The sequence below is a fragment of the Balaenoptera ricei genome, chromosome 9 (assembly GCF_028023285.1).
Source record: "Balaenoptera ricei isolate mBalRic1 chromosome 9, mBalRic1.hap2, whole genome shotgun sequence".
Lineage (NCBI taxonomy): Eukaryota > Metazoa > Chordata > Mammalia > Artiodactyla > Balaenopteridae > Balaenoptera > Balaenoptera ricei.
The window spans coordinates 48,539,809-48,561,800 of NC_082647.1; the positions used below are offsets into that span (position 1 = coordinate 48,539,809).

Here is a 21,992-nt window from a genome sequence, read left to right on the forward strand (position 1 = left end):
TGGACCAGAGCTAGAAAGTCAGGGAAGAAGGCAGAACTTGAAGGATAGGTAGTAGGATTTTGGTTTATAGAAAAAAAGAGACAAGAACTACATATTGAAGCTCTATGCATGAGTCACTGAGGAGAACCGGTCTGACAACTGAGGAAATAAGGTAAGATACACACAGGAGGGCTTGCAAGGTCCTTAGACATCAGGCCATCTACATTTTTTAAGCAGTGAATGGTACAATGAAAAAGTTCTGTGATGAATAGCTCATAATAATTTTAAAATTATAATCATCAAAATGATGTAGAATATTAAATATTTTCCCTTAAGGAGAGAGTGAAGCATATAAAGAGGAGATTTGGATTTTTTTTGCCCGTCCTATTATAAAATACCAGTTTTAATTCATGAGTATGCATTTATTTGTTCAACTGGTCTGAAAGGGAAATGGCATGATTAAAGCTTTGGGTGAAAACAGTTTTTTTAAAAACAAACTCCTTCAGAGCCAAAAGATTCCAGTGGCTGTTCAGAGACAGGCTGGATGCATAGATTAAAGTTCAAATGAAACTCATGTGGAAATTTGTACACCATTTTATAAGGCTATAATGGGAAAAACCAAGATCACACTTACAAAACACTGCCAACCTTTGAGAAAAAGATGAGGCTCAAAATTGTTATCAATTACCTTCATTTTACATTTTATTCTGGGAATCTTAACTGATCAGATAGCCAAGAAGACAGGCTAAGGTTTCAGACTCATCGATTTTCTTTTCACTCTTTTGTTTAAAAGCCAGACTCCTGGCTTCAGATAACAGTGATTTAGAGATTTGGTCTCATTTTATAGGCAGCATGGAATTTGTGCTGTCCAATAACTGGAGACAGGCTAGATTATTATCTTTTAGATTTGAAGATGCAAGACCAAGGAGACTCAAAGAGAGATGCAGTGCCACTGCCTCTGTATTTATTTCTTTGGACAAGCTTATGATGCCCGTACATTCATAATCCTCCTTCCCGACCCCCTCTACCCTGAGTCCCCACCATCGCCGCCATTGCTGTTAGATCCATACACCAAGTGGCCAGCAAATCAAAAGGATGCCAGGGAAGGCTCCTGACTCACCATCCTCAGCCTGGCCTGACTACTGTGTGAGCACCCTGCACAGGGTAGAAATGGTAATTGTTATAGAAGGGACACTTTCTTTACTTTCTCTTCAGGTGTTCTCAAAAGTATTTTTCTAGGTGTGAGATGTAGGCAGAAGCAAAAGTAATTCCTGATAATCCAAGAGTTCAGGCTAAAAGAACATTCACAATACCAAATTTTCTACCTCTCTTTTCTTTACACACACACACAAACACACAAACACACTTGAATCTTCCTTTAGTTAAACTGATTGTCTCATTTGAGGAAAATAATTTTGTGGTCAAAGAGTTTTGTTTGTTTTGTTTTGGTATCATGGATATTTCTTTTGGAACAACAACACGTTCTACGGAATATCAGTGTAGTGGATGAAAGTGTAGATTCTAGAGCCAGACAGTCTGAGTCTGAATCCTAGTTCTGGCACGTATTGTGTGAGCTTGGGCAAAATACTCCATTTCTCTGTGCCTTAGTTTACTCATCTACAAATAGGAACAATACTAATGCCTACCTCATGTGTTTATCCAAAGGATTAAGTGAATTAGATGTTTAAAGCACTAGGAGGAGTGTCTAGAACTTGATGACAGCTATGGAAGATCACTGTCATTACTATAGCTTGATCTATGGGTACATTCATCATTCAGCCACTGAGTAACCATTAAACTATAGACACTATTTAAGAAACTGGGTACACAGGGTGAACAGGATGGTGAGTGCCTCGAACTTAGGGTGCTAACGTTGTAGTGGGGGAGGTGGATAATAAACAAAAAAATAAATGTATGATATTTCAGAGAATGATAAATGCTGTGAGGAAAGGGACAATGGGTGATGTCATAGAGGATGACTAGAGTCAGTGGCTGGCTAACCTTCAAGACGGTGGGCTGAAAAATCTTCTCTTGGTGACACTGTTGCTGATACTTCAGTTACATCTTCTGTGTAAGGAACACTAAATAGAAGTAAGCGGCAGCATTCTACGCTCTCCAGGGATCCCCTTACAATAAGTCCTTCCTGCCTTAGCATTACCAGTGTTCCTTACATACTATAGACATATTTAAGGATGGTGAACAAAACATTTAAACACCAAAACATTTGAAGAGAAAAGTAGGAGCTCAGCCCTACTGACAGTCACCCCCAAATCCAGGCATCAGCAGAGAATCAGACAGGGACCCTCCTTGCTTCTTTTTCAACATCTTGTCCTAGCTCTAGTCAGGCAGTTCAGACTCCAGACACCCATGTCCTGTCATCAGTCAACTGCAGGAAATTTTTAGAAATTGTTGCCCAATCTGCAAGGACAGGAGGTAGAGGAAATGGAAAAGTGAGAGAGGGAGGAAGTTCTGCTCCTTGGTAGATGATGGAAATCAAGGAAAACATTACTACTTGTGTTTGTTCAGTCCACGCACCTAAAATGTTGGTGTGAGGGATAAAGGCTGTTATCTTGTGGAAATGGAACACACTTCCCTGGGTTAGAATGTTAGTCTTGACTCTTATGGGAAGAACATGGTCTGAGGTGGATTTTGCACGTGGCCCATGCTATTTTTTTGTTTGCAGTTGAAGTTTTTTACATGGGTTTACCCTATTTTGGTTTACAAAGGGCCCTCATACACATATATGATAAATGTTCTTTAATCTTTTTTCCCAGCTCGGAGCCTGTAAAGATGCCATTCCTAGGCCTGAAATTCTCCCTGCTCTTCACTTGGCAGGTATCTCCTCATCTTTTGGACACATTTTCCCAGGGAGACCACCCCTGGCCGCCTTACCTAAGCAGGTGCTCCCACCCACTCAATTTCCTAATGCTGAGCTCTTTCATTTCCTTCGGAACCTTCATTTCCATTTGCAATTATCCATGTGTTTGCTTACTTCTTGCCTACCTTCCCCACGTGACTGCAGGCTCTATAAAAGGGCAGCACCCAGTGCATACCCAAAACTTCACCAAGTGCTTGGCACGTCCGAGGTGGTCAACATTTGTTAGAAAGCAAAGAATCCTCACCACGAACCTGGGAGACGGGTATTTTTACAAAGGAAGAAACTGAATCTCAAGGGATGAAGTGCCTTGCCCAGGGTCACACAGCTCTTATCTCATGGAGCTGGGACTCTAACTCAGGAATTCCAATGTTCAGTCTTAGGGTTCTTTCTACTACACACCACACAGAAAGCAACTCCAAAATGACTGTCAGGGCACCAAAGGGAGACGTGCGGGTTAGGGTACCCCACTGGGAGGCTGTGATACTGTGACTTACAAAAGAATTATTTATTTAATCTTCATCCCTGATTCTGGCACAGAGCTTTTAAAACCTTTGGGATTTCCTAAAGTGTCTTTTGTTATGTTAATTAATGGTGTGACTTTTGGACACCCCCCCCACCTAGGGATAGGGATGGTTGCCAGGACAACAAACCACGTGATTAGAGGGTTGGAACTTTTGGTCCCACCCCCAGACCTCCAAGAGGAGAGAGGAGCTGAAGGTTGAATCAATCTCCAACGGCCAATGACTTAATCAACCATGCCTACGTAACGAAGCTTCCAGAAAAATCCAAAAGGACAGGTTTCAGAGAGCTCTTGGGTTGGGGATTTGGAAAGACTGGCACCAGGAGAGAGCATGGAGGCTCCGTGCCCCTTCCCACATGCCTTGCCCTATGCGTCTCTTCCATCTGGCTGTTCCAGAGTTATATCCTTTTATAATAAACCAGTAATCTAGTAAGTAAAATGTTGCTCTGAGTTCTGTAAGCTGCTCCAGCTAATTAACTGAACCCAAGGAGGGGATCATGGAGATCTCTGATCTATAGCTGGTCCTGGTCAGAAGCACAGGTGACAACCTAGACTGGCAACAGGTGTCTGAAGTGGGGTGGAGGGCAGTTTTGTGGGACTGAACCATTAACATGTGCGACCTGATGCTACCCCTGGATAGATGGTGTCAGAATTGAGGTGAATTGTAGGACACCCAGCTGGTGTTAGAGAATTGCTTTGAATGACTTGGGGGGAAACCCCACACACTGGAATTGGGGTGAAGAATTCTTAGAGACAGATTAAAGCCGATGATGCTTTGGGGTCAGCATCCTGAAATCCTTCCCACAGTGAAAAAGGACAAACTGTCCTGCTCAAGGTACACTCAGCAGCGCAGGGTTGAAAGGTTTCCACATGTCTGTGTGTCCCACTGTTGGTGCTGGGTGGCAGTTGAGACCATGCATTCTGCGGCCAGATCTCTAGTTCTAACCCCAGTGCAACCACTTACTAGTTGCATAACTTTGGGTAAGTTACTAATGTTTGTACCTAGTTTTCTCTTCTGTAACGTGGGAAAGATAGTCACGCATACCTCCTCGTGTTGATTCTCTGCCTGGAATACAAGGAAGGTACTTAATAAATAAATGTTGAATTAATACTGAAGGAACCTATCGACATATGTCTTCTGTGTACAAAAAGTCACTCTCTTAGCTAGCAGGGTGAAAAATGGTTAAAAATGTATTTGGAAACTTTTGAGACTTTTAACCATGCTGTTGTCCTCTTATATGGTAATCTATGCAATCGGAATGATTCCAACCCCCAAGCCATACACCAAACTGCTTTATGCATTGACCGTTTTGCTTCACCATGTGTCCCCGTATCACTCTAGTTTTGAGCAGTTACATTTTTTCAAACTTTTTCAGCTGCTGCACACCCAGAATGATGCCTTAAGATGCAATATGTCAGGTGAAAATGAAAAACACATGTTTTTTCAGCGCTTGGTTTCAAGTATTCTTGGGTTTCCAAAAAACACAGATTTGCGAATAAGAATTTCAAACAGACTATACTGAAATGTAGATCTCTAATTGTTCCCCAAGTTGCTATTAGGAATAGGTAATTAATCAGCCGGTATTAGAAGTGAGCAACATTTTGGAGAAGGGATACATGGATTTAGTGTTAAGTCAAATGAGTAGGGCTAAGTCTTACGGGTAGAAATCCAGAAAAACATAATTGACTCCATAGAAGTGGTACTTTCTAACAATTTTAAGCTGTCCAAGTAGGCATCACAGGAGCAGGGTGCTGTAGGCGCTAGTGAGCACAGGGCAGCACAGAATGGTTTGGGCAGAAGCTGGGCAGCCACCTCTTGGGGCTGTTTGGAAGTTATCCATCGGATGGACAGCTTGGACGGGGAGACCTCTGAGGATCCCGTCAACCTTGGAAGTCCATGATTTCTGAATGCGATGTAGAAGTCCATCCTCCCAAATCTATGCTCCTGGGTCCATCATTGGTCAAAAGTTCGATGTTTATAGAAACGTAATCAGTATCAATGCTTCTCTGATGGTGGAAACTCCACTTGGCAAAGAGCCTTTATATGTAAATGACGTCTCTGATAAACAAAGATTAATTTTTGAAATTTATTAGATCTCATCCCTTAGACAAAGCTGAGACAGCTGTTCAGAATATCTGAATCAGGGAGGGTCAGAGCTTTGGGAAGACTTGAGACTCCTAAGAAGTAAAGGCTACCTCAGGAGGAGAATGCTGTAGCCCTATGTGTCAAGGGTCCTGACTAACTCTGGAAGGTCAATGAGTTTCCTGAAAGCAGCATAGACCATTCAGCCCCTGACTGTCCTGCTTATCTTTTGGAGCAAAGAAACTCCCCACTTGCCAGCTGCCTGCTCGACTGCAAATACAGAGTTGTTTGTTGGCTGCCCAGAGCCTCTCAGCTCTGTCAACTGAGGCCAGAAAGAAGAGCTCAGGAACCAGCAGCAGCCGAACAGTTTGGCTGGCCTGTACACCGGGTGCGTGATTCCAGAACAACTCTCTGAGGGAAGGGTGAAAGGAGAATGGGACAATAAATTAGTCATTTGGATTTCCCTACAGGGCCTGCCTCTGTGTGTCCCTCCTCAGACTCTCTGTCTTAACATAGTCCGGTGGATTAATACTAATAACCTCACCTTTGTTGAGTGATTACTACGTGCTTAACACTTTTCTAAGGATTTTGCGTGTATTATCTCATTTAATCTCCGTAACAATCTGTAAGCATTTTTATGATGTCAGTTTTCAGAGACATAAAGTGAGGTATCATTTAGCCCGAAATCACACAGGTAGCGCTGAATCCACCATTTAAACAGATAACCTCACTTAGAAGTCTGGGCTCTTAACCACTATCCACTAGTTAAGTGGGAAAAAGGGAACATGAGGGAGGAAAGGCATTGGAAGTTTGGCTTACATTTTTTGTTTGTTTTTAATTTGACTGTTCTTAACCTAGTTAAATCTATCAGTGTTCAATGCCTGTTTCATATCCTCCCCCACCACGCACACACCAGACTGTACTCCCTGAGTCAGGGCTGTCCTTTCTGCTTAGCCAATGCTAGGCACTTCATCACGGTTTGCTGAGTGAATGAACACAGCAGAGGACATGCCTAAGAAGGATTTTCCTAGAAAAGTCAGAGAAATATTACACAAAAAGCACTAACAGGCAGCAGAGCCTCTCTAATGTCTCAGGGGCTACTGTTTGACTTCATAAGTCTATTCCTTGACCACCACGTCCGTCCTCCTACAGGACGTGACATTCTCTGAGTTCACACTGTTCTCTCTCCAGTTCTGCCCCCTCTGGATGCTCACATAGAAGTTGCTGGTTTTCTCTAGTCATCTCCTTCTTCTCTCACCCCTTGAAATGCAGATTTCCTGGCCAAGTCCCCTGGGTTCTGGGGGAGCCCGTTGACTTCCCTTGGGTGCTGAAACCTCTTCAAGAAGGATTTGAGGGCAAAGTAGATTGACAGATGGTAAGCCTGCTGGAAGGACTCAGAACCAGGGGAGGTGACCAGACAGGACATGGACAATAGGCAGGCGTGGGGGGGATGCTGTGGCAGCCCTGGCAGTAACAGTTTTCAGTAAATCAACAGAGGGAAGTCCAGGAAACCTATGTGGTCTTATTGTATGTGCTGTGAGCACAAACCACAAAAGCCCCTGGTCGCTGTCTGTCTTTAGGGTCTTACAGATGGGAGATATGACAGGACTCGTTGACCTCCTTGAAAGATAAAATTGAGGATGTCAGCCAATATCATAGTAATGACAGTTAGTATGAGAGAAATTCCCTCCTCTGAACTGGGAAGAGTTTCCAGATCTTTGGGGAGCAGTGACTGCTGCGTGGTAGCAGGTAGATCAGGAGCTTTTGCATAAATTACGAAATTCAATTTGTAAACAATCCTGTAAGGCAAGCACTATTAAATCTATTGTACAGATGAGGAACCAGACTCATCTCCAAAATCACACAGTAACAGTAGCCCCTGCATTTTGTACTAAGCCACATACAAATTTTGATTTCTTGAGCACCCAGTATGCACCAGGCACTGATGTGAAAATGATTTCTGGTGATTGTCCTGATTTGCCTCAGGGCTGAAGATAAGCTGAAACATCTCAGCTACAGAACACTTTGGCCTCTTGCAAAGGATGTGGCCAGAGATGCCTGGGGGCTGGGGGGTGGGGCGGCCACTTCAAAAGTGCCACGAACTTCAACCTTTCCCTTTAATTTGGGGATGACCATGCTGTATAGCAAAAATCCCTTTTCACATTTTAACAAACAGGTTAAAACAGACAGGAACTACAACTGTCCATTTAAATGAATTTAATATATTTCTGAGCCAAGGCCTTTCAGAGTCTTGGTATTCAAACTTAAGCCAAAAGATTAATTTAGTCCAGTGTTTCTCAACCATGACCTCATATTAAAAAAAAAAAAAAAAAAAAAAGAATAAAAACGCTGATGCCTGGGCTCCACCCCAGAAGAAATGATTCAAACTTTCTGGGGGTGGAGCCCAAACTCTGGTATTTTTTAACACTCCCTAAGTGAGAGCCACAGGTAGCCAGGGCTGAGCCACTCTTTAAATTAAGGGTCCCAGTGCCGTTTTATCTAATACAAACAATTGAAGCTCAAGTTGACTTGAAAATTCAAGGTGATCTTACATTTTTCTCCATGGAATACTGGCTGTCAGAAACTCCAAGCAAACAATAACAAGGAAAACTGTGATGGAGATTTGGGGGAAAAAATGCCCAGCAGCCAGGGCTGAAGACAGGGGAAGATTATCAGAACCACCATGCTAATTAGGGAGAACCAGCCGCCCTGGCGGAAGGCCAGGGGCGTGGCAGAGCGGATGGGGGTGGAGGACACGAGAAATTTTAGGAAATTAGAAATTTTAATAACTTTGGCCGTCAAGGGTTGCAGTGGGATGCTGAACTTATTGCAAGCCTTGAGAGGAAAAACAGATGAGAAAAGGAACTCCTGTATCACATTCTAGCTGCTTTTTGTTTCTCAAGCTCAGGAACAGAAAGGAAATGAAGCCTTCCCAGGGCTCCTTTCCCTACATCTGATTAAGGGCCCCATAGGCACCCTTTGTGAACACCAGGGGGAGTAAGACATAATAGGCCTCCTTCACCAGGCCTTTCCATAGAGCATGAGAAAAAATAAATTATGGCTTATTGGTTAGATCCCTTCTTAAATAGGCTCTTCCTTCTCTCTATGGCTAAAGATAACAATCTACTTGTATTCATTTAAAAGAGTATGTAAATGTCCTTTAAAAGCAATAAAATGGATACTATCACCCGGAGGTGGAAGTTGCACTAAAGGGGAGGGGTTAAGAAAGCAGATGCTGGGCCCAACCCCTTTGGGTTTGAGTCCCAGAAACAGCACTTAGTAGCTGTGTCACCAAGGTCAGGTTACTTAACCTCTCACGCCTCGATTTTCCTGTTTGTAAAATGGGCACCTTGTAGGATGGTTATAAGAATTGAGGGGTTGATACAGATAAAGCTTGGAACAAAGCCTGGGGTATAGTAAGCAGTCAATGAATATTAGCTAGTGCTTGTATCAAAAAGATCACCAGGAAATTTTAATTTTCGATTTGAATTCTTCCACAACAATTCCAAGTACTTTATATTAAAAATCATCCAATTCAGATATGGTAAAGCCAGTGGAGTCTTTGACAAAAAGTGATATTTAAAGGTAGAACTGAGAGTCATTCTTCATACAGAACAAAGGTCACTTATTCTAGCAATCTATGATAAGAATATACAGAAAATAATGAATCTGTACTATCATAAAATGGCTAATACATATTTTAGGTATACAAAAATGTACCCGCAAAGAATGAACTAATAAAACGAGTGTACCTAATGAGGAAAGACAATGATCTGTTAGAATATCACTATCGTAAACTTTCCCCAGAGGATGTAAGAAATTAGGTGAAGAAAAGGAGCATGTGGTACTTAAGGACAACTTATACACGTTTTAAGTCTGACAGTAGCCAAAAAGATTCTAGCAGTAGTTATTTCACTAAAATGCATATACTTTTATAATTCCACAAAATTGTTTTGATTGCAATAGATTATCCTCTACGATGTTATGTCATTTTAACAAAATGAGCAGCCAATAAGGAAGCTCTGGGTCAGTTTTCCCCACATGAGAAATGATGGCACATTTACCATGGATGGAGGCCACGGAATAAACATGGCTGTATCAAACATTCCTGATGACAAGGGAGAACTCTGCTTGCATGTTTTTTCGTACTAGCACACATAACTTTTTTCCCCTGTGGATCTTCAGCGAGGCAAGGCAGTTGCCTTGGCTGTATGGAATTCAGCAAACAGAAATGCATGACCAGTGACCACACACTTGCATCTGGATGAGGTTTTGGCTGACTGTGCTTTGGGATTTTAACATTAGCCACTAACAAGGATCCCCTTCTTTTTGACTATATAAGTCAACTCTGAGAGCCACAGGGTAGAGTCAATTTTTTTGGTAGCATCTTCCATGTCTACCAAGCACCGAGAGTGTAGGTGGCAGAGCCTGACTCTCTTGTCATCTGTACCTCTTGCAGTTGGAGGAACCAGAGTCTGGCAAGAAATCGGAATGATGGGGGAGAGGGAGGACTTCAAGAGTGAAGTGAAACATTCTTTTTAGCATCCTAGTAACATGTGTGGGGAAAATGGATACAGATATCAGACAGAATGACACAGAGGTCAAAAGCATGGCCTCAGCCTGGGCTTGAATCCAGCTCCACACCTACCAGCCCTGTAACTTGGATTCATTTGCTTAACCTCCTTAAGCTTCATTTCTTCATTCTGCAAGTTGGGGAGACAGTAGTCTCTTCCTTACAAGGTAGTCATGGGAATGAAACAAGATGGTACTTATAAAATGCTTTATCTTGTAGTGTATTTTTTTTTTTTTTTTAGAATTTCACTTATTTATTTATTTATTTATTTATGGCTGTGTTGGGTCTTCGTTTCTGTGCGAGGGCTTTCTCTAGTTGTGGCAAGCGGGGGCCACTCTTCATCGCGGTGCACGGGCCTCTCACTATCGCGGCCTCTCCTGTTGCGGAGCACAGGCTCCAGACGCGCAGGCTCAGTAGTTGTGGCTCACGGGCCTAGTTGCTCCGCGGCATGTGGGATCTTCCCAGATCAGGGCTCAAACCCGTGTCCCCTGCATTGTCAGACAGATTCTCAACCACTGCGCCACCAGGGAAGCCCTCTTGTAGTGTATTTTAAAATCCTCCCAAAACTCCTATGAGGTAGATACTATTGTACTCATTTTGCTGATGGGAAACTGAGGCTCAGAGGCATTCTATAACTTGCCCACTGACACCCAGCAGGTAAGTGGAGGGAGCTGGACACAAGCCCAGGATTTCTCTAAAGCTGGTGCTCATCACTACTGCTTTATGCTCTTATTGGCCCATATGGCAAAATCCCAGCAAGTTAGGACTAGTGGGTTCTCAGCCCCACTGACCAGCCCTTCCTTTTAGAGTGAAGGAATAACATTAGGAACAGTTCAGTGATCAAGCTGAACTAACGTAAACTAAACTCAAGGGTAGAAGGCGGGTACAAGAAATCAATTCTAAAGACTCTTTCCCCAGCAGTGTTTCCTCTGTTGGTTCATATCCCCAGCAAGGAAGAGCACAGAGTAAATTGAGAAAAATGTTCAACCCAGATACTAAAATAACAATGATTGACTGGGGTAAGGCAGAAGTAGAAGGGTAAAGAAGGAGCCAGGTGGACCCTCTTTTTTTTTCAAAGCCTGTTAGTTTAGTTTCTAAAAATGTTGGTTGAATGTGATATAAAATCCAACCTTTTTGAAAAGCTAACAAATTCGAGATTTCCAGACCCGTTGTTATTTATTAATTGTTCATTAAACACCTGTTATCCTCAGGCAAACCAAAGAACAATTAGCTTTTTCTAGTGTCAACAGAAAACAAGTCCACAAACTCCCAGTTGGTCTTCCCAGCTTCTGACATTGGCCTCAAATATACATACTCAAAAATTCAGATGAGAAATTTAAAATAAATGTTACTAAATGCTTGCTCCTTCTTTGGCTTCCGAATTCACACAAATGAGACCTGTAGAGTATAAAGGTTTTACTTATTTAACTGGCTTCAATATTCAATTTGCATTTATACATTGGTCTGTGTGTTTGAGAATGCTTCATCTATTTGTATGAATTTGATACTATCCGGTTTAGACTGAACACCTGTAGAGGGCAGCATGCCATATTTATTTAACGGACGGATACAGAATCTCTCCTAATGGTGGTGGTGGTTATCATCGTCATCACCGTCACCATCATCATCACCATCACCGCTCTCATCATCGTCACCATCATCATCACCATTATCATTATCATCACTGTTCTTATCATATTCCTGGGTTCTGATCTTAAAGAAAATTTCCATTACAAAGTTGCAAGGTAGGAGACGGGTATATAATCTTTCTCTTCTTTATGAAGATTAATTGTGCAGATTATTTCCTGACATTATTTTACTTAAGATGCAAAAGGCTCTCCCACTTGCACACCACAAAAACTCCTCTATTATGTAAGATGTTGGCATAAAATTCTGCCACTCTGCTATTTAAATAATTCAAAACATTTAACACAACATGCAAAGGCCTATCACTAACAGAGAGTTGTGGGCAGAGGAATCAAACAGAAAGTTCCTCACCAAGGTATGTTTTCCCTCACATCAGCCTGTGGTCTGACAAACACTCCCTGTTGAATCTGTTTCTTTAAGATTCTAAAAATAAATTGATCTGTAAGTGACTTTGCTGTAATACATACAGTGAGTCAGATCAAGGAGTAAGAGCCATTTATAGAATGTGAACTAAACGCTGGCCTGAGACAACCATTTAACCCTCGCCAAACAGAGAAGTGGCATTTCGGATTGTACAGAGCTTGATCTGCAAGGCTATTTTGAAACAGAAAGATTCTTTTATTTTAACTTTGGCTAAAAATATTAGAATATGACCAGAGGCTACCACAAGGTCAAAACATCTGTTAACAGGACGAAATGTTACCAGTATAAGAGTGTGCAAGTGTCCATCTATGAAATCTTGGACACACTCAGCCCCAAACATATTATTAGCCATCCATATTCATACATATGTAAGTAGAGACTGTATTTGGTGCAGAACAACAAGTTGTCATTCTATACATTCTCATATAAAGAAGCAGATGGGAGTATTTTGGCTTGCATTGTACAGTGGTTTAGAGTGGATTTGTGTGACCATAAATAAGTCATTTAACATCTCTGAGCCTCAATTTCTTCATCTATAAAATGGAAATAAGTACAGTCCCTACCTCAAGACGTTGATGTGAAGATTAACTAAGAAAATGTATATAAAACACTCAGTATACATAATACAAGTTTAAGAAATGCCAGCTGTAATTCTGCTCTCTTCAGCCCCAGCTGTTATAGGATGGTGCAGTCTCCCTCCTCTTTGGGTGCCCCTTCATTGCTAGAGTACATCTTCATAGTCTTGTAATAGCTGCCTTAGGGGAAAGTGTGATGACTACAAGTTGGTAAGGGTTTTCTTTCCCTTCCTGCATGGCTGATGTAATGAAGATCTTTAAGAGGATATATGATCGGAGGGAGGAAGGGTGTTGTGTGCATGTGTGTGTGTGTGAGAGAGAGAGAGAGAGAGAGAGAGAATGAATGTGTGTATGTGTATAAGAATTCATCTGGCGACAAGAGAAACTTGCCACTCTCCTCACCTGAGTTCCACCCACAGGAAACATTCGACATTGCCTGCACACAGATCTCCAGCCTCGCACACTGCAAAGAGCTGCACTGCAAGGAACGTGACTTCATATCACAGTGTTCATCACTGACCTCCACCCTGGTAATGAGATCCTTTTTGGCCCTTGTGCAGTTAGCACCCACCTGAGACTTCCTAACCATCTCCTCGATAGCAAATTGGCAGCAAGTATTAGGAAATTCCATGCTGGTATTTGGATGAGTCTTCTCCATTGATATCGTTTATTTAGATTACAGGCGCTTCCTCAATTATAACAATACATCAACCATTTCAGGTTTTTCTTTCACCTCCGGATACATGTTGCCCTTCATAAATGAGGCTGAAGTCAGAACACGTGCTGGTATGACGACACCATCCTGTCTTTCAGGTGTGGTTTCAGGGTCACACTGAACACTTGCGTCTGGAAGGCTGACTTCACAGCACAGCACGGCCACATTCTGCTACTCAGGGGGGTGAGATCATGGTGCTGGCATGAATTTATCGCTCTTTTAAACGAATGGGGTTGAATTCAATCTACTGACCTTGATTGGGAGGCTAGTGATACAAGCTGTGTAAAATAAAACAAGACAAAATAAACAAGGGAAAACCACAGCGCATGCAGTCACTTGGTTCAGAAGTGACACTACTGAATTTGGTCTGTGAAGGTCTTGTCACATGAAAGCCTAGAAATAGCTATGACCTAAACATGGGGGTAGGAGACGACCCATTTAGAAATGAATGGACACATTCCATTGTGCTTGTATAGTGTTTAAAATCTATTTTGGGGCAAGGGGATATTGTAAATACTTTCCTTTGTTCATAACTATCATAACCCAAACTTTCTGGCTCTCGGCATTTTTCAGTAACCCTGCGTGCCAATAGTTTTTTACACACTGCCTGACAAGGCAAACATTATTCTACCAGAGACGCAGGATTCCCTGTGACCCCTCTGAATCTCCAGGGCCAGCCAAGACTAGATTGGACTTTCTGACTAATCCTAGTCTGGACATCTCTAGGGGCTGCCCTAGTCTCACTACACAATTCCAAGGCCACTCAGTTCTGAGGGCCCTCAGGAGATGTTGCCATATTAGGCATGTGGAAATGTCCACACCATTCTGAAATTCTTTTGGAAATAGAGATTTAATATAACTTTTTCGATTAGACTTCAATTCCAAATTTGGGACTAGATTTAGGTGAAATTAATTCAGGGACTCCTCACTGGTTTTGTAAAATGTTAATGCCAGCAAGCATTCCTTCATCTTCAATAGTAGGTGGATCATAGATTTTCATTTAATTCTTTTTCATTTGATTATCTCTTTGGTTAATGGCATTTCTATAGCAGAGGACACAGCAATCTTTACAGACATCTCTTGATTCTAAAGTGGCTGGCTGGATAAGCATATTATTTTATTTGTTTATTTATTTATTTATTTATTTATTTATGGCTGTGTTGGGTCTTCGTGACTCTAAAGTGGCTGGCTGGATAAGCATATTATTTTTTTGTATTTATTTATTTATGGCTGTGTTGGGTCTTCGTTTCTGTGCGAGGGCTTTCTCTAGTTGCGGCGAGCGGGGGCCACTCTTCATCGCGGTGCGCGGGCCTCTCACTGTCGCGGCCTCTCTTGTTGTGGAGCACAGGCTCCAGACGTGCAGGCTCAGTAGTTGAGGTTCACGGGCCTAGTTGCTCCGCGGCATGTGGGATCTTCCCAGACCAGGGCTCGAACCCGTGTCCCCTGCATTGGCAGGCAGATTCTCAACCACTGCGCCATCAGGGAAGCCCCTAAGCATATTATTAAATGTAGGTTAATCTGTGGCTTCTTTCCTCTTCACCATGATGGCTCTGGGTGACAATAAGGGGGAGCCTGGGGCCAGGTATGGAAAAGTGAATGGTATAGGTATTCCTGGATATATGGTTCCTAGTATCTCCATAAGGCCAAATATAAATTGTAGTTAGAAACTGTTACCCTATGAACACCTTCATCACTTAAAGAAGATTCCTTCTGGAGACAATAATGATCTTTATTAGGTACCAGGCCTGTGTGAAGATCTGGTGATACCAAGACATGACCTTGGTGGGTGTGATTTCATAGGAAGAGTAGGCTCTAGAATATTCCCTTTAATAGTAGAATTCTTTAGTAGCACTGTTCACTAAGACACTTGGTATAAATGGAACCACCTCTTCCAAGTGGATTTAGTTACTGAAGAAATTAAAGGAATTCCCTATAAGGTAGCTTTTCTCATCAGATGGCTCCAAAACAAAGACCTCAACAATATTAGCATAAAGGGTTCAGGAACAGTGATTTTTGGCATTTCCAAAGAGTAGGTTCCTTCTATTTCTGCTACCTGAATAACAGAGAATAAATCAGAGACTTGGCATTGACTGCTCCACTGATCTATTAATTTTGTCTTTCACTGATTCGGTTCCAACTATATGTTTGATGGAGACAACTTTTATTTATTGTTTAAATCATACAGTAATCTAAGCAAACTCATCAGTTCAAGGATATTAAATCAAAATCTATTTACTATTGAGTAGGATTTAATTTAAGATGGAAGCTTCCTGGAGACCCAAATCTGGGGTTTAGTGAGACCATCCTATTCTAGAAATGATGTCAGAAGACTGTTTGGGTGCTTACCTAGTAAGGCACCAGGGTCCTGTTATTAATAGATCTGTGCAAAATAATTTACCATGTTAATACCTTTTCTTCCTCCTTTCCAATTATTCCTTATTGATGAATCTCTTATTTAAGCATTATCAAAAGGTCACTAGCCCATACTATATCTAATTCAAAAATGTATTACTAGGCTTATATCATATCAATCTTAAGAACTGACCAGTTCTGTGAGGATGATCTGAATAGCCATATTCATATTTTTTCCTATATTTAGAACCAGGGTCAGACCTTCTCAATTTTCAGGGCCATTTTTACTTTAAAATTAAAAAAATTTTACTTTATTGTTGTAAGAACACTTAACATAAGATATAACCTCTTAACAAATTTTTAAGTATATTATTACATTTTATTACACATTATTACATATTATTATTATTACACTTTATTATACATTGTTGTTGACTATTAGTACAATGTTGTACAGCAGATCTCTAGAGCTTACTCATCTTGCTTGACTGACACTTTATGCTGGTTGATTAGGAACTCCCTACTTCCCCTTTCTCTGAGCCCCTGGCAACCACCATTCCACTCTCTGATTCTATGAATTCAACTATCTTTGATACCTCATATAAACAGAATCATGCTGTATTTGTCTTTCTGTGACTGGCTCATTTCACTTAACATAATAATTTCTTGGCCAACATGTATGTGAAAAAATGCTCAATGTCACTAATCATCAGGGAAATGCGAATCAGAACCACAATGAGATTAACACCTCACACCTGTCATGGCAGCTATTATCAAAAAAACCAAAGACAAGTGCTGGCAGGGCTGTGGAAAAGTTGGAAACTCTGCACATTGTTGGTGAGAATATAGAATGGTGCAGCTTGATAGAAAACAGTACAGAAGTTCCACTTACCTCAACATAATAAAGGCCATATATGACAAACCCACAGCCAACATCATTCTCAGTGGTGAAAAACTGAAACCATTTCCTCTAAGATCAGGAACAAGACAAGGTTGTCAACTCTCACCACTATTACTCAACATAGTTTTGGAAGTTTTAGCCACAGCAATCAGAGAAGAAAAAGAAATAAAAGGAATCCAAATCGGAAAAGAAGAAGTAAAGCTGTCACTGTTTGCAGATGACATGATACTATTCATAGAGAATCCTAAAGATGCTACCAGAAACCTACTAGAGCTAATCAATGAATTGGTAAAGTAGCAGGATACAAAATTAATGCACAGAAATCTCTTGCATTCCTATACACTAATGATGAAAAATCTGTAAGAGAAATTAAGGAAACAGTCCCATTTACCACTGTAACAAAAAGTTAATAAATAAAATACCTAGGAATAAACCTACCTAAGGAGACAAAAGACCTGTATGCAGAAAACTCTAAGACACTGATGAAAGAAATTAAAGATGATACAAACAGATGGAGAGATATAACATGTTCTTGGATTGGAAGAATCAACATTGTGAAAATGACTCTACTACCCAAAGCAATCTACAGGTTCAATGCAATCCCTATCAAACTACCAACAGCATTTTTCACAGAACTAGAACAAAAAAATTCACAATTTGTATGGAAACACAAAAGACCCCAAATAGCCAAAGCAATCCTGAGAAAGAAAAATGGAGCTGGAGGAATCAGGCTCCCGGACTTCAGACTATACTACAAAGCTACAGTAATCAAGACAGTATGGTACTGGCCCCAAAACAGAAATATAGGTCAATGGAACAGGATAGAAAGCCCAGAGATAAACCCACACACATATGGTCACCTTATTTTTGATAAAGGAGGCAAGAATATATACAATGGAGAAAAGACAGCCTCTTCAATAAGTGGTGCTGGGAAAACTGGACAGCTACATGTAAAAGAATGAAATTTGAACACTCCCTAACACCATACACAAAAATAGACTCAAAATGGATTAAAGACCTAACTGTAAGGCCAGACACTATAAAACTCTTAGAGGAAAACATAGGCAGAACACTCTATGACATAAATCACAGCAAGATCCTTTTGGACCCACCTCCTAGAGAAATGGAATTAAAAACAAAAATAAACCAATGGGACCTAATGAAACTTAAAAGCTTTTGCACAGCAAAGGAAACCATAAACAAGATGAAAAGACAGCCCTCAAAATGGGAGAAAATATTTGCAAACAAAGCAACTGACAAAGGATTAATCTTCAAAATTTACAAGCAGCTCATGCAGCTCAATATCAAAAAAACAAACAACCCAATCCAAAAGTGGGCAGAAGACCTAAATAGACATTTCTCCAAAGAAGATATACAGATTGCCAACAAACACATGAAAGGATGCTCAACATCACTAATCATTAGAGAAATGCAAATCAAAACTACAATGAGGTATCACCTCACACCAGTCAGAATGGCCATCATTAAAAAATCTATAAACAATAAATGCTGGAGAGGGTGTGGAGAAAAGGGAACCCTCTTGCACTGTTGGTGGGAATGTAAATTGATACAGCCACTATGGAGAACAGTATGGAGGTTCCTTAAAAAAGTAAAAACGGAACTACCATACGACCCAGCAATCCCACTACTGGGCACATACCCTGAGAAAACCATAATTCAAAAAGAGTCATGTACCACAATGTTCCTTGCAGCTCTATTTACAATAGCCAGGACATGGACGCAACCTAAATGTCCATTGACAGATGAATGGATAAAGAAGATGTGGCACATATATACAATGGAATATTACTCAGGCATAAAAAGAAATGAAATTGAGTTATTTGTAGTGAGGTGAATGGACCTAGAGTCTGTTATACAGAGTGAAGTAAGTCAGAAAGAGAAAAACAAATATCATATGCTAACACATATATATGGAATCTAAAAAAAAGGAATTGGTTCTGAAGAACCTAGGGGCAGGACAGGAATAAAGACGTCGACGTAGAGAATGGACTTGGGGACACGGGGAGGGGGAAGGGTAAGCTGGGACAAAGTGAGAGAATGGCATGGACATATATACACTACCAAATGTAAAATAGATAGCTAGTGGGAAGCAGCCGCATAGCACAGGGAGATGAGCTCGGTGCTTTGTGACCTCCTAGAGGGGTGGGATAGGGAGGATGGGAGGGAGATGCAAGAGGGAGGAGATATGGGGATTATGCATAAGTATAGCTGATTCACTTTGTTATAAAGCAGAAACTAACACATCATTGTAAAGTAATTATACTCCAATAAAGATGTTAAAAAGAAAACAGTACAGAAGTTCAAAAAAAAAAAGAACTACCATATGATCCAGTAATCCCACTGCTGAGTATTTACTCAAAAGAATGGAAATCAAAATCTCAAAGAGATTTTAGCACTCCCATGTTCACTGCAGCATTGTTAGCAATAGCCATGATGTGGAAACAACCTAAATGTCCATCGACAGATAAATGGATAAAGAAAATATGGTGTATTCAGGCTTAAAGAAGGGAATTCTATAATATGCAATTTTTTTCAGAAAAAGCTAACAATTTTTGAGCATTTACTATGCTAAATGCTCACTTGCATTATTTCATTTAATCCTCATAAACATCTATATAGTTAATTATAATTATGTACCCATTTTTCAGGTGAGGAAATGAGGCCAAGAGCAACTCAATAATCTGCCTAAGGTCTCAGGACAGTAAGTGGTGGAACCAGCACTCAAGCCCAACTCTTCTGATTATAGATAAGTTCTGCTTTTCTCTGAAGCCCGCACACTCTTCACTACCTCACGATATTGTTTCCATTTGTCAAGATTTAATTTCCTCAAAAGCAAATCTTTTCAAATCTTAAAAGTTTGACTTATTCCGAATTTTCTAGAAGAGTCTATGAGAAGATTGCAAAAGTTGTTTCTCTTACCTATATAGATTAAATATATCCCTGGTTCAAATCATACGGGATGAATTACTGTACCATCTTAAAAGTTATTGTTTTGAAAATCTTCACTAAATCAAGTCCATTTTATTATAATAATGCCTAAATTATGCAGAAGCTTACAAACCGTTTTCAAATCTCATTTTTTACAAAGTCTTGCATTGAAGTACAAGGATATGCTTTGAGGAGAAAACTACTGGCTAGAAACTGTAAAGGACAATAGTAACACACTACATTTGTTTGGTATGCTACAGTTTCACAGTAATTCTTGTAATCTTCTTTTTTTAACATGAGACAGGCAGAAAGAGTCACTGTTTGATACAGCTGAGGCTCAGAGAGGTACAACCACTAGCCCAAGGTCACACCTTTAGCCCATGACCACAATCCAGGTTTTCTAGTGCTGTGTCCAGTGCTATTTCCCTATGAGCCTCTGTTCCCCACAAAACATGGAAACACCTTCTCGTTCCCAAGATTTTCTACATTGTCATCCTGGAGAAACAGGGACAGGTTTAGATGTGTGGTTTCCTTACTGAAAAGGATGGTGTCTATCTCAATGTCCAATGACAGGGAAAAATAAGCAGGCACCAAACAATTTTCTCCTTAATAGCTCTCTCAAAATCTACCCGAGTTAGAGTAGGCCAAAGAGAGAGAAGGCGTTTGTCCAGCAGAAACATTTGCTGTTGGGGAGCATTCCCTGGGATATCCAGGAATCCTCTGGGCTAGATGAGTGTAGATTTGGATAACCATTCTCTTCCAGAACCAGGCTATGGGCCACCTAGTGCAACCTTGGAGCCATGCTGGCTGAGATCAAATCCCACCTCTCCCACTTACTAGCTGTGGTCCTTCGAGCAAGTTATATAACCCCTCTGTGCCTGTTTCCTTTGGCAGCAAAATGAGGACAAAAACCATCTACCTTGCAGGACAATTTAGGGGCTTCCATGAGTTAAACGTAAAGTACTTAGGACAAGACTTGGCAATGTGCCTGATGAGAGCCATTATTTTTATTATCTTAATGAATGAGCCTCTCGATTTCTTTATATAGCAAGTGGGAATAATGACAAACCTGTAACACGAATCAAATTAGATTAAGTCTGTGAAAGTTCCTTATAAATCATAAAATGCTCTGTGCATCTAGAGAATAACTGCTGCTGTGCTGAAGAGAAAGTTGTAATGTCTGAATTATACCTGCCTTCCTATTGTAAGGAATTTACCCTTTCTCCTCAAACTGAGAAAGAAAGTGATTTACATTATGATCCCTAGCCTAACCCCATTAGTAGCTTGTTAGGCAGGAATCGAATGGTTGAAGTTAGTGTCTAGCAAGGGGGGGTGTTTACCCAAGGCCTGGTGAGTCTCCACGTCTCAGGGGAGGCTCACGGAGATTGTGCTCACTGGGATGGGAGGCCTGGCCCAGCTGCGTGTGGCTGTTATCTGTGTATAGATCTAGAATCCGAGAGTCCTACCGGTCCTGCAGGATTACCTGGGCAAAGCCACAGGCCGCCTGGAGCCCTGAAAAGTGGGACAACCGCTAACTGTGGGTGGCTACTCAGGGGAGCCTAGAGTCCTTTCACCAGTCCTGAAATCAGAGTTGCATCTGACAGAGAAGCAGATGTGTTGATGCAGGGTAAAAAACAGAATGAAATGAATTTTTTCAGAGTTTGAGATGACATGTGATTTCTGACAAGATCGGTAGGAGTGCAGTTGATACAAATGAAGGAAACATAAAAAAATATCTCCTCCTTTTCCTACAGCACCATGCTCTCACCCAGCGGCATACACATGGACTCCAAGCTCTAATGTCTTTAGGAAGACATGGATGCCAAGTGGGGACCGCTGTTCCCCACGCCCTTTCCTGGTTCACTGTGGATACTCCATCCTGAATGCCTGCTGGCTTCTCCCAGTGGAGTTCTACCCAGTTTTCCAAGTACAGTTTCAATGCCATCTCCTTTACTAGGCTACCTCTCAATCTCCACCTAGAACTAATTTCTTCCTACCATGTCCTCATAAAACTTTCATTTGGACCCCCTTCACGCAGAGCTATCAAAGTTTGCCTAGTTTCATAATGAGTTGTGCCAACTGTCTCTGCCTTTTGCTTATAAGGGACTGCCTCTTGTCATCTCTGTGTCAGGGTGACACCTACACCGCATGCTGCTCAAAAGAGCCACTCAATAAATATTCATCAAGTGAATAAATAAATATTTGTTGGCAATAATTAACTTGAACTGAGAACTTCACGGTCTCCAAGAAAGGCTCCGAATTTGTGAAATGAAGCACTGCTCTTTTTTCCCCCTCTTATGCTTAAGGTTGTTTCATAACATCTCCTGCCAGGAACTGCTCCCATTATTAAATTAAGTGCCAGGGGAGCAGAGCACCTTCTGTGACTAAGTACTGAGT

At 41.1% G+C, this 21,992-nt stretch overlaps 1 protein-coding gene across 8 annotated transcripts in view; it reads right to left on the reverse strand.

Moving 5' to 3' along the window:
* Positions 1-21,992, reverse strand: part of CREB5 (cAMP responsive element binding protein 5) — a 404,519-nt gene that overhangs the window by 178,015 nt on the left and 204,512 nt on the right. The window lies entirely within an intron of this gene.